Genomic DNA, 13,636 nt, shown 5'->3' with positions numbered 1-13,636 from the left:
ATGCCACATGCCATTTTCAGAGGTAAATATACAAGTTACAAAAACAAATGGATTGAAACAATGACTCACAAATTTGACGCAGCTTTTCTTTTTCATTTTCCTTTGTATTTTTCTTTTTCTTTTTTCAAACAAGAGGGAGCAAGGAAGAAGGAATGATGAACAATTGATTTTTTTTTTTTTTTTTTTTTGCCTTTTTTGGGATATGTAAGATGAACAAACGAATGATATGAAAAACTAATCACAACTCCTCAAATGGATACATAACAAAACTATTTTGTCAAAAATATTAAACTAGACCAAGAGGGGGGAAATATACATGAGGTCAACCAACTCTTAGCCATCCAATTGACTATGAATACTTGAGAACAAAATTGAACTAGAAGATCCATTTCCCACAAATGATGTTCTTTTGTGGGAGATGAATGGGTGAAATGTAGTTAACAGACGATGAAATACTAAGATTCATAAACCCAACATCTTAGAGTCAAAACAATCATTTCTTGATTAGCTATCAAGGTTAATTTTGTAACTGTCACACAAGTAATTGTGGGTTGTAAAATCTTTTTTCATTTTTTGTTGCGAATACCACTATCTTTGATTTCGATCTTCCAAATCAAGGTGATGTAAAACTCTATAAAGGGCATCTATCTCCCTAAAAAAAACTAGAGAGGCAATAATGACTTGTTGAGTCATATTTAGGGATCTATATCATAACATGAGTTGGAAGGCTCTTTTAATGTATTGAGCAAACGCAGTTGTGATGTGGGGGTAGAGGTGAAAAGGGAATGAAAAAAAAAATTATAATTGCCATGCAAGTAGAATATACGGAGCAAACGTGGTGGTGTGGGGGTAGAGGTGAAAAAAAAAGAAAAAAAAGAAAAAAACATTTGGTATACGTACTTCATCTGTAGATCTAGCTAAAGAAGAAAGACCAATTTTATTTTTGGCAATTGAAATCACATCTTGTCCCCACATAGAAAAACCAGATACAGTATCACTATGACCTCTAAAAACAATAGGATGTGACGGTAAATTCCTACAAGAAAATGTCCACATAAACAACAAATTAGACACAATGAACTCCTCAGGGGTACCCACCCACAAAGGTATAACCAAATCAGTCATACCAGAGTGTATGAAATAAAATATTTAAGGTTCACAGTAGAATTCTGGAATACACTCATCAAGGGTCCATTCGTAAAGTCTTTGCATAGTAGAAGGATATTCATTTGGTTCATAGACTGAACGAACAACCATACGCAAAACACTCAGTGGTAACCTCCTTGCCTTGTAACTGCACACAGCCAGTTCAGAAAGGCATTCATCTGATACATGAGGGATTTCGGATGTTGAATACGTGAAGTCTAACTGTTCATCTCCTTTTGCTAACCGCCATTTGCTCTTGCTTAAATCTCGCCAACCTGCATCATTAGTCTCATCAGGTTTCACACTAAAATCTATAACCCACGACATCATTGTATGAAATATGTGGTCCCCCCACTTTCTCCCAACTAATCTGTTTAAGATGAGCAGATGTTCAAAGTTACTCAACTCTCCTCTCCACCAACTATTAAAGGCAGAATGCCAGTCCATAGATTGGGAAGACTTCAAATCAGCATAAAGTCCTCAGAAGGATAGTCCTGAATGATGCAACCAATCCTCGAAGTTGGAGTAAGAGAGCATTCTTTACTTGTTTTACTTGAATCAGAGCTCACCATTACCATGGGAAATCCCCAAACCGTGCATATGAGCCAATGCAGAGAGTAGTTGGTATATCAAAAAATTTGTATGCCATTCAGATTTTAAGGTGTTAGGGCTAGAATGAAAAATGTTTTCCAAAGTGTAAGAAGTCTTGGAAAGCACTAAATTGATATAATCAGATGTTTTGAGCATCCCTAGAATAGGAGCTATGTTCGGGTGCCTTAAACACCTAGGGAAGCCATTCTCATTAAATGCCGGTATCCCAATGAAACTAAGAAGATTTATACTATCTCGTCCTGTTGCTTTTCCTTCAATCAGAAGACCAAGTGAGCTCAATATGTGATCTTCAACAAACCTAGAAAAATAGTTGAAAGCAAGTTACAAGCTGAATTTTTGCATCCGAACCCATCTAGGAATGTTCTTCTGCCACCATTGGACTGGATTTCCTTCAATGTAGTGTCTAGTGAACAAGTTAGATCTTGATCAATCACTGATGCAATTGTCACCACTCTCACCATTGTGTCTACCTTGAAGATCTTTTGGACAATACTCATCATTGGAAAAAAGAATCCAAGTCCAATCGAAATCACATCCTATCAAAATTCACAGTAAATCATAGAAAGCCATAGCATAGGTAAATCATATCAAATTGAGTAACATACATGCATTTTGTCAAGTAATCGTATTGGCCACTAGGTAGATACACCAATATGAACTGATTAAGATGTCATATGCAACTATTAACCTCCTTTTTTCCCCCTTCTCTTTTTTTTTTTTTTTTACTTCAACATTCATAAATTTCAAAACTTGTATTCTTCTAAAATTGTGGGATTAATTGTAATATTTTCATTACTCTTAAGAGATAATTGTAAATTAACCAAATTATAATTATATGCCTAACCAAATAAGAATATTATTTTTTTTAATGTAAAGTTAATATAAAGTTTTATATCACAATTTTAAAATAAATTTTGAATAGTAAGTCCTATTAATGACATTATATATCATTAAATCTTATTTTGTAAAATAGTTTTCACAAGAGTGCTCAAGATTCAAAATCTATTTTATTCTGAGTTTTCAATCTAATTTTCAGTTGTCTATTTTCTAAATAATTTTTAGAAATTCAAAAATTCAAAACTTGTTTGGTTACAAGTTTTTAAAACTAATTTTAAAATTTTTTGAGTCTTGTGTTTTGTTTTGTCTTGTAGTAAAATTTTTTTACAATATTATAGTCAAATTTGTTTACTTTTCATATACTTAATCTGAATTTACTTTTTAGATACATTTAATCTAATTTAAAGGAAAAAGTTTCACTTCACATTTTTTATAGACGTTTTAAAAATTTTAATATTTCTTTTTCTAGTTTTATATCCACTCAATTTACATACATTTAAAACATTTCACATTTAAATGTAACTTTTTATAAAATTACCAAATAATGAGAAATATATAAAATAAAAAAAAACTAAAAAAAAAAATATTGAACAAGTTTAAAAATTAATACTGTAAAATAAACTGATATATTATTGATTGATGAATATTGATTGATGTATATATTGTGTATATTACAAGGATTTATATAGGAGAGGATTTGGGAGTAGGTGAAGGTGGTAGTGGAGGTGGTAGGTGGAGTGGGTGGTAGTGGAGGTGTTAGGTGGAGTGGGTGGTTTACTATTTACAATTTACATTTTACATTAACAGTCCCCCTCAAACTCAAGGAGGATAGGTACTAGCCAACTTGAGTTTGGAGAGAGTAACAAAACAGAAAAATAAGCTGACAAATAAAATTAAAAATGGGATAGGAGACACTGTATGGTTGTGTCAGACCGTTGTAGAAGACACGGTATGGTCGTGTCGGACCGTTGTAGCAGACAGTTTACGAGGTCATGTCGGACCGTTGTAGCAGACACTGTGTGGTCGTGTTAGACCGATGTAGAAGACAGTTTACGGGGTCATGTCGGACCGTTGTAGCAGGACAGTTTACGGGGTCATGTCGGACCGATGTAGCAGGACAGTTTACGAGGTCATGTCGGACCGATGTAGCAGGACACTGTGTGGTCGTGTCAGACCGATGTAGAAGACAGTTTATGGGGTCATGTCGGACCGTTGTAGAAGACAGTTTACGGGGTCATGTCGGACCATTGTAGCAGACAGTTTACGAGGTCATGTCGGACCGATGTAGCAGACAGTTTATGGGGTCATGTCGGATCGATGTAGCAGCTGACCGGAATCAATGTCGGGACAGTTTATGGGGTCATGTCGGACCGATGTAGAAGCTGTGGTGGTGCACCAAGGGGGCGACTTAGGGAGTGCGCCATGGGGTGGCTTGGGTGGTTCGCAGGGTGTGTAACCGTGCTCACCATGATATATGTATAACCCCCCCTCAAACTCAAATAGGTGTGAAGATAGAAACCTATTTGAGGTTGAAACAAAGGGATTGATAAAGCTGACCGGTGTAGAAGACACTGTATGAGTGTGTATACAGGCTGCCCAAAAGATATACATGGATGTAGATATCGAGCCCTCAAAAGTCGTGCCCTCAAAAGGTGTGCCCAATCTGTCAAAAGGTGTGCCATCAAAAGGCGTGCCCGATGCATCAAAAGGCGTGCCAGATATGATGGCGAGGCACGTAAGTGCTTTGGCTGGCGTGCCCGTTTGTCTGGCGTCGAGAGGCGCGCGATGCGCGTGGCTGCCTCGGCTATTTAACCAAGACAGAGCCTGAGGCCGAGGCAGAAGCAAGAAACCTGCGAAATCCTCTGTAAAACTCTTCGTTGTGCTGAGAGAGAGAGGCTGTAACACTGTTGTGCTGAGAGAATGGCTTCGTCGTCCCGTGGTCTGCTGACTCTCTTTCCCGACCTCAACGAGTCAACAAGAGAGATAACGGGTGCGGTGTCCCGTGAACCTCAACCAAACACCACTGGGTTTGCTCCGTTGAACTTTCCGATGCAGTCGGTGGAGCAAAAAATGGCAGTGCAAACGGATGTGGAGGCGAATCAGTATACTTTGAAGGCATGTGTGGAGTCCATGACGGCGGTCACAAACTTGTCGCACCGGCTGCAGAGTAGGACAAATGAGGTGCAGCAATTAAACGCCCAACTGGCTCTGCTCCAACGCATGTATAAGGATGCGCGAGCAGAGATAAGCGTGCTAAGGGCAGAAAACAAGGAGCTGAAGCGGAAGGCCACCGTGATGTTCCGATTTGGAGGTCCGCCATATACTGCAGTGGAGGAGCAGGGGGTAGTGATCATGCCCAGTGGAGGGGGAAACACGGAGGCAACACCGGCAAGGGCCGCCCAGGACGGAGGCAAGAAGAAGAGACCGACTGCAGAGTAGAGAAGAAAAATCCCGCCTGTGGATGTGGTTGTTGGGGTTGTGTGTTGGGTTGTTGTTGTTGTTGTTGTTTTTTTTTTTTTTTTTTGGATGTAAAATGGTGATCGGGGTGAGCCCCGACATGAATAAAATATGGGCTGTTGTGCAAATTTGGAAATGTTTGATAGATAAAGATGAAGAAAAATAATAAAGGTGGGAGTGGGAACAGGACGAATCAAGAGCACCACTGAAGCTGGATAATAAAAAATAAAGTTAGAATAAAAAAATAAAGTTTGGATGGTGGATGAGTTTTTTTTTTTTTTTTTTTTTGGAAAGAATAATAATAATAAAAATGTATTAAGGGGGAAGAGGCAATTCCCGTTGGTGTGTGGTATTTTTTTTTTTGTTTTTTTTTTTTTGGTGTAATAAAAATAATAAGAATAATAATAATATATTAATGGCAAAAGCATGTGCCTGGGGGTTGGAAAGTAAAAAAAAAAAAAAAAAAATGAGAGAGAGAGTGTGTGGGGTACATGATGATTTGGGTCCAGGAAGAGAGCGTGTGAGATCATTTTGTGGCTCGGTGGGGAGAGAACAGTGTAGAATAAAAAAGTGTATAGAAAATGGGGGGAAGTGGGTTGAATAAAAAAAAAGAATTGTGAGGTGGAAAGGGGAAAGAGGAGAGAGATGAAAGTGCATGGGTGAGTGGGATCACGTGAGTGGTGTTGGGGTGGGTCAATTAAAAAAGACAAGGTTGCCATCTCTCTCTTTCTCGAAACCGTGTGTGTGAATCTGGAGGGTTCGTCCATATTTGTGTCTGGTGGCCAAGGGCAGGTCGTTTCCGATGGCGGCGGCGACAGCGCCATAGAATGTGGGTCCGAATGTGACGGACTGTTTGAACGGGTTGCCGGTCGGACCTACGATGGAGAGCGAGTCGAGGATGGAGATGGCGTAGATCCAGCAGGCGAAACCGGAGGCGAACCGCGGGTCGGACCTACGATGGAGAGCGAGTCGAGGATGGAGATGGCGTAGATCCAGCAGGCGAAACCGGAGGCGAACCGTTCTGAGCCGGCGGTGGTTTCAGTATCATGATGCTCCTCGTTACCCTCATACCCTCCTCCGCACCTCCACCCTCCGAGTCCTTGCTCGGTCGCACAGTGAAGGTGTGTTGTTTACGGAGCTTTCCGAGGCTGTTTTCCGGATGAGGACCAGCAACGGTGTCGTCCCAGGGCTGATCTAGTAAGCTCATGGCTTAGGTTAGCGAACTGTCTTCAGGCTCTTATGGAGGATCTCCAAGTTCTAACCCAGCGAAGATGTGGTCTCAGAATTTTGATAATGAAATTGACATGCATGGGCTTGAGACATACCCGGGCGTGAAGAGGATCACGATTAAGCCCCAAACAGACAAGTGGGTTTTCCTCGACACCAAGTCAGGCATCATTAGAGCTCAGTAAGTTGATTAAGCCATTGTAAGGCAGAGAAGAGTTCATATGGAATTTGTGGCAGCGGAGTGATGGTATGTGTAGAGATCCGGCGGGCGGCCAAGGCGAGACTGCCGCCCGCCGATCAAGCAGAATTATTTGATTCTAAACCTGCTCTGATACCATGTAAAATAAACTGATATATTATTGATTGATGAATATTGATTGATGTATATATTGTGTATATTACAAGGATTTATATAGGAGAGGATTTGGGAGTAGGTGAAGGTGGTAGTGGAGGTGGTAGGTGGAGTGGGTGGTAGTGGAGGTGTTAGGTGGAGTGGGTGGTTTACTATTTACAATTTACATTTTACATTAACAAATACAATTTTAATGTTTTACATATTTATTATTATTATTTGCATTCTTCACATTTTGCTTATTGTTTAAGTCTATCTAAATCATATACATCTAAAATATAAAAAGTTCTTCAGCCAATTTGTAAAACTAAATAAAAGTCGATTTTGCGAAAATCATAAACCAAATAAATTTTATATTTTAAAATAAAAGTCTTCAAAAATACTAACCCAAATAAATTATAAGTTTTAAATTTTAGAATAAGTTTTTAAAAATCTTAAACTAAATGAATTTTAGTTTTTGAAAAATTGATTCAAAAATTCAACCAACTGGAGTTATTCATTGATAGACTGTACTGTACACAGACACAGACACCTCCGCCTTTCCTCTTGTTTCCATCTCTCTTTCCATCTACCCCCCGACACCTAACCCTCCCTCTTCCGCCACCATCAACGCCCTCATTCGCGGTTTGCAGCTACTGATCTCTTTCTTTCTTCCAGATCGGAATCATCATCTCATAGGTACTCTCTCTCTCTCTCATCCTCTCATCTCAGTTCTTATTTTTCTCACAGATCTATCCCTTCTGGTTCCCCTCCGCCTCTCGTGTGTAAATTTTTTGGAAATTTTCTCAATTGTTTTTTTTTTTTTTAGGGCGAATTACACTAAATTCCTACCGTTTGGCACTAATGTCACTTTGATCCCTAATTTAAATTTTTTAATTGTAACACATTTAATTTTGAATTTTAAATATTGTTTCAAATAAAGACAATTGAAGATACCATTATTCAATTTTAAGGGTGAAGTGAAAAAATATAAACTAATTTGACAAAAATAAATATTAAAAAAATATTTTTAAAATTTAAAAAATTATTTCTACCCACCAAAGATAAAATTATTTAAAATTAAAAAATTTTATATACATTTATTATTTATTTTTTTACCAAATTAATTTTATTATGTGTTTGGATGATACTCATGTAATAGGTGGTTGTTAGACTTTTAATGTGTAATTGATATATTTAATATATGAAATATTTTCAATTTTGGATTTTTTTTTTGATTTAATGGATTAATTTAATAATGATATCATAATTGTAGTCATATTTGACTTTTAAAAAAATAGAAATGAATTTAATGAAAATAAAAACAACCACTTATTATATAATCATCATCCAAACACATAATAAAAATTAATTTGGTAAAAATAAATAAATAAATGTGTGAAAGATTTATCAATTTTACATAATTTTATCTTTAGTGAGTATAAATAATTTTTAAAAATTCAAAATATTTTTTTGACATTTATTTTTGTCAAATTAGTTTATATTTTATTAAATTGATGACTTTATCCTTAAAATTGAGTAATGATATCTTTAATTGTCCTTATTTGAAATAAGATTCAAAATTTAAAGTCAAATGTGTCACAATTAAAAAGTTAGTGATCGAGGGATACACGCCTCAAATTATAGGGATCATGTGTAATTCGCCTCTTTTTTATTTTTTATGTATGCATGTATGTGTATAGATTTTTCAAATGGACTAAAATCTGCAATGAGAGAGGTTTTCAATCTCAATTAGCTTGCTTGTATTTATTTTTCAGAAAATAATTTTCAAAAAATTTTACTTTTTAATTTTTTGTGTTTTTTTGTTTTTACTGATTTTTTTTTTAATATTTTAAGTAATTTTTTTACTTTTTAGACACACCTAAAAAGTAAAAGAAAAAAATTCACTAAATACCAAAAATATAAAAAAAATACAAGAATTCAGTATATTTTTTAAATTTTTATGTATTTATTAATTTTTTAAAATATTTTTTCACAATTTTTTTTATTTTTTAGATGCATCTAACTAAGGTGCATCTAAAAAAGTAAAAAAAAATGTTTAAAATTTTAAAAATATTCACTAAAAACAAAAGAATACGAAAACCAAAAAACTCAGTTTTCAAAAAACTTAATCCAAAAAACTCAAACCAAACACACTGAGCCTCCGTTTGGCAAGAGCTAAACGGGGCTTTTTTGGCTATTTTAGCCACAAAAGACAAAATAGGCTATTTTAGCCACAAAAAACAAAATATCACATCCAACCCATAATCATTACATTTTTCTCTCACAAAAAAAGTCAAAAAAGCCAAAAAGTCAAAAAGCCCTTCCCAAACCAAGCTTTTTAGCCCAGGCTAAAATAGCCAAAAAAGCCAAAAAGCCAACCCACTTCTCAAACGGAGGCTGAATTATTTTTTTTTTTCCGATTGTTTACAAGAGGCCCTTAGTGTATGTTTGTATGGAATATTTTGTTGCCTAATGAAGTTCAGTAGTTCTGCAACTAATTTGAGTTGCTAATGATCTTTGCTGTGTATTTTTATTATTTGTAATCAAGGTTCATGATGATTTTAGAAAATAGGTTTTCTAAACCCCTAGAATACTTCAATCAACCCACCAGTTTAGAGGATTAGGTGGTGGTTTGGTGTGTGGGAAAATTCCCAACTTGCCAGAAAGCTATTTGGTTGAAAATTTTCCCCAACCTGACTCATGCAGATCCCTTTTTTCTTTGTATCTAAAGAGCTCCAGACAAGTCTCCCTAAAAAAATACTATTTTCTCACTATGATTTTTGTGGAACTTTTCTAGTAATAAACATAAAACATTTATTTCTAAAATTACTCAGTTGCTAATATGATTTTTATAAAGTTATTTTGTATTTATAAATTCAAATAAAATAAAAGAATTTGATATTATTTATGCAAAGCAATGGAGATGAAAATGGTTGGTGAAATCGTAATGATTGACATCAAATTAGAAGCAAGGCCTAACATGTTTTACGCCGAAAAATGAGTTTTCAAGACTTTTATACATTTACGGGGGAAGAAATTATAATTGAAAGATTATCCACCAACTGTCTATTTTTTATTTATTCTTCACATAAAATTTACTTAAATATATAACAAAGTTTATAATAAAAAAATGATTAAAATAATTTAAACTCAAGTACTAAATAAAAAGTAAATAAATTGTAACAAAATATCATTAAAACATTACTATTCCCACATTTTTAATTGTAAAGTTGCTAATCAAAGTTATCAACTAAATATTTTTCAAAGGATAAAATTATTAATCCATTTAATCTTTATTGTGACATAGTTAACTGAAAAGTAAGATTTAATCAATTTTAACTTTGAATTTTTTTTCGGAAACAATTATGAGGAGAATTTTTTTTTTAAAATACCTGATATTAAAATTTTATAAAACAAAGGACATACAATATTTTTATAATAGTTGGGGTCTTTCAACATTTTCACAAAAAAAATTTGACACAGAAAATTTTTTCCCCAATACAAAGAAATTTCTTTGGTATGATTTCATCGAAGAATCTTAGCTAATAAAAAAAAAAAAATATATATATATATATATTGTACCTCTCCTACTATCCAAAATTAGAGAGGGATATTTCACTAATTTTTTCCAGTTATAACTGATATAATTAATCGTATTTTATACATAATTTATAAATTTAGGAAACATTCATCCATTTATTAATTTAAAATAACTCATTGTATCAATAGATTTTTTATTTTTTATTTTTCAAGTAAAAACAATCATTTATTAGTTTTAAATAATTCACCATATCAATCATTTATTAATTTTGAATATTTATTTAATTTTGTTGGGGTGTTTTAAATTTAGATGATTTATTTATTTATTTATATATAGATAGTATAATACCTAAAAATATTTCGCAATCTGTTTTTTAAATAAATTTCTAAGACTCAAAGCTGCAGCTTTAAAGCCAACCCAGAGGGATGGTCACGGGTCGGGTTTGGGATGGATTTATAAAAATCTGCTTCCGCCCCTAATGATATCAGGAGCGGAACAAATCAGTGGGTAACGGAAGCGGGACAAGTGAGGAGCAGGAAGCGGATTATTTTTGTAAGTTGAAAAATAAAAATATTAATAAAAATATAATATAGTATATTATGAATTATAATTATTGAAAATTATATTATATTATATTATATAAGATAGAAAATAATGAATAAAAATTAATATTAAGTATAATATTTTAGTATTTTAACTTTATTATAATAAAAACTAAATTTATTATATACATATAAATATGTTTAATAATACAATCGGGGTGGGGTTAGGGTGGAAGGGTGTGGGGGAAGCAAAATTGGTTCCCGTCCCATTTCTTAATCGTGGCGGGAAAATCTGTACGAGACGGGGGATGTGGGTGCGGAGCATAGCAGTGGAAAATGACCATCCCTGCAGCCCTCATTAGAAGGGTGGGTAATGATTTAAGCCCCGTTTGGGAATTGGTTAGTTTAGCTAGCTTCTTGATTTTTTATGAAAATATGTACAGAAAAATAAATAGTGATATGACAATTTATAATGACTTTTTATTTTTTAGCTAAAAACTCTACACCTCTAAGAGGTTGTTAGGCATATATACTAAAAGAATATACCTTTTTAACTTTTTATTTTTTTTGGATCACATAATCTTTATATTTTTCTATACGTCTTTTCGTAAAAAGTTAAAAAATATACCTATTTATCACTTTCCAAACAACCTCTTAGACCATCTCCAATGGTTCATCAATTCTGTAATCAAATTTAAATTTGATGAAAAAACATCTCTTTTCCTGTTTTAATGGTTTCATCAAATAGGTATCAAATCGAGGATATCGAAAATTTTGGACCAAATTGAGGACGATGGAAGCTTTCATCAAATCACTGTTTATAGCCGTTAAATTTTCACCTTCAGATGTCCTCCCGGATGTCCCCTAGATGACCATCTCTAGGAAAAAATTTGTGAAAAAAATATACTGACCGGTCGATTGGCCGGACATCCGCCTGGTCGTCCATCTGGTCGACCGGTATTTTGATGAAAGCACAAAATCCTCTATTGGAGTATTTGATATCAAATGAAGTTTTTGCTCAAATTTGATTTCAAAAAAATAAAATAAAAAATAATCGTTGGAGATGCTCATACTCTTATTAGTATTATAATAAATAAAAAATGTTAATATCACTATTTAAAAATATATATATATATATATATATATTTTTTTTTTGCGGGAAACATTTCTTTTCCAATAAGCCACCCTAAATATATCGGCCTCTCTATACTCTGCAATGAGGACATAAACCCAAAACCCTAGCACAATTAATCCCAACTCATAGTGAAATTTGAGTTTATGCATTGAAAAAATCTCAATTAAAAGCTTTAAATTCCGTGAAGTGTGTGTGAAAATGGGGAGTGGAGGGTTAGGTGTTGAGTCGACAAAGCATAGTTGTGGGTCTACGGCAGGAGTAGAAGTGTCGGTTGATGTGGTGGTGGAAGGAGTAGGTGGTTTGGGAATCGGAGGAGGGGGAGCATCTTCAGATGGAAGCTTCGAGGTTATCAACTCCAACAATGGTGATGGTGGTGGTGTGCAGGTCACGTGCTTCGCTGAGGTGTTGGAGGATGTTACCCTTCATTTTCAAATCATGTCTTCACAAACAGGTTATGTTTTCTCACTCTTTAAGTTAACAATTTTGTAATTGAAATAGTTAGTATTAATTATTCCTATGGTGCTTAAAAATATTGTCATCAATGGAAGAGATGTAAAATTGTGTAAGTAATTTTTCAGCAAAATAAACATTTAAAGGGCGGAAAATTGTAGGATTTTATTGAAAAATGAAAAAGAAAATGGGAGTTATAAAAGATTTAAGGGCATATATGAAATTTACGAGGGGATAAATTGGAATTTTTTTTTAATTGTAGATATAGGTGAGAAACCATAATTTTCAAAGTTAGCCGGGAATACAAAACTGGAATATGTTTCTATGTATGCAATGTTGATACTCAGTTGATTTTGTGATAAGTGAAAATGCTTTCTATTGTCGACTGATTGTAATACCTGATTAGGGATAGTTGTTTTAGCACAAGTCTAGTCCTTTTTTTTTTTTGGGGGGGGTATGTGTACGTGTGTGTGTGCGTGTGTGTGTGTGTGTGTTAAGGAGCATTGCTTTGTTTTTGTTGCCCCCCCCCCCCCCCAAATTGAAATGGAGTGTTTCCTTGCGAAAAAATAAATTAGAGCTACTTATCAAGAATAAAATAAATAAACGGGAAAAGATAAATAATATGCAAGGTTATGTGATTATTTAGATATTATACTGTTTTTATCATGTCTTGACATAATCGGATCGTATGTATGGTTATATCACCAAATGGATTAATTAAATTTGATAATGGATTAGAGTTTGTAAAATTGAAAAATCAAGAATCATTTAGATTAATGACAATTGTTTTCTTTTATTTCTATAGATCTATGCATGGATTGGCTGCAACTTTGCTAGATTTAGATGCTTATATGCGGCTGCACCTACTCAGCCTGTAAGTTAAGAATTATATATTCACAAAAGCTTCCATCTTTTATGAATTTCATGGTTGTTTTATATAGGGAAGTTTCCCTATTATTTCTTGTGATGGATTATTGAATTCTAATACGATGTATTAGTGATTGACTTGGTATCACTCTTATACTTAACTTTTTCTCATTGTGAAAAAAAATTGAAGTTGTGGGTGGTTGTTTTGGTAAATTTTTATGGCAAGAGCAAGTGATCGCTCAAAACTTACAAAGGATAGGAAGCCAAGTGAAATATGCTCTACTATTTCATTATTCACTATCTTTCATTGACCACCATTTTGGGAGAAGTTTTATCTGAATAAAAATCCATTTATGTTTTAACCATTTCTGGTATCCAGGATGAATGTAGGAGTATTTTTATTTCAATGACTTCAATTTACTTGTTTGCTGGAATATTGAAAATTAAATAATTCGTCTACTCATTTATAATTCTTCCTTAGATATCAA

General features: G+C 34.0%; 1 long non-coding RNA gene across 2 annotated transcripts; it reads left to right on the top strand.

Moving 5' to 3' along the window:
• Positions 1-7,157: 7,157 nt before the first annotated feature.
• On the top strand, positions 7,158-13,361 carry LOC145807678 (uncharacterized). 2 transcript variants are annotated; one of them, XR_014350961.1, is made up of 3 exons: positions 7,158-7,309; positions 12,019-12,282; positions 13,087-13,361. It is a non-coding gene; the product is annotated as an uncharacterized LOC145807678 (long non-coding RNA). The 2 variants fall into 2 exon arrangements; XR_014350960.1 differs by lacking the exon at positions 7,158-7,309 and having other exon boundaries at positions 11,061-12,282.
• Positions 13,362-13,636: the final 275 nt, after the last annotated feature.

The sequence above is a fragment of the Camellia sinensis genome, chromosome 14 (assembly GCF_055761805.1).
Source record: "Camellia sinensis isolate YWXY chromosome 14, ASM5576180v1, whole genome shotgun sequence".
Taxonomy (NCBI): Eukaryota; Viridiplantae; Streptophyta; class Magnoliopsida; order Ericales; family Theaceae; genus Camellia; species Camellia sinensis.
This window is presented reverse-complemented; position numbering and strand designations above follow the sequence as displayed.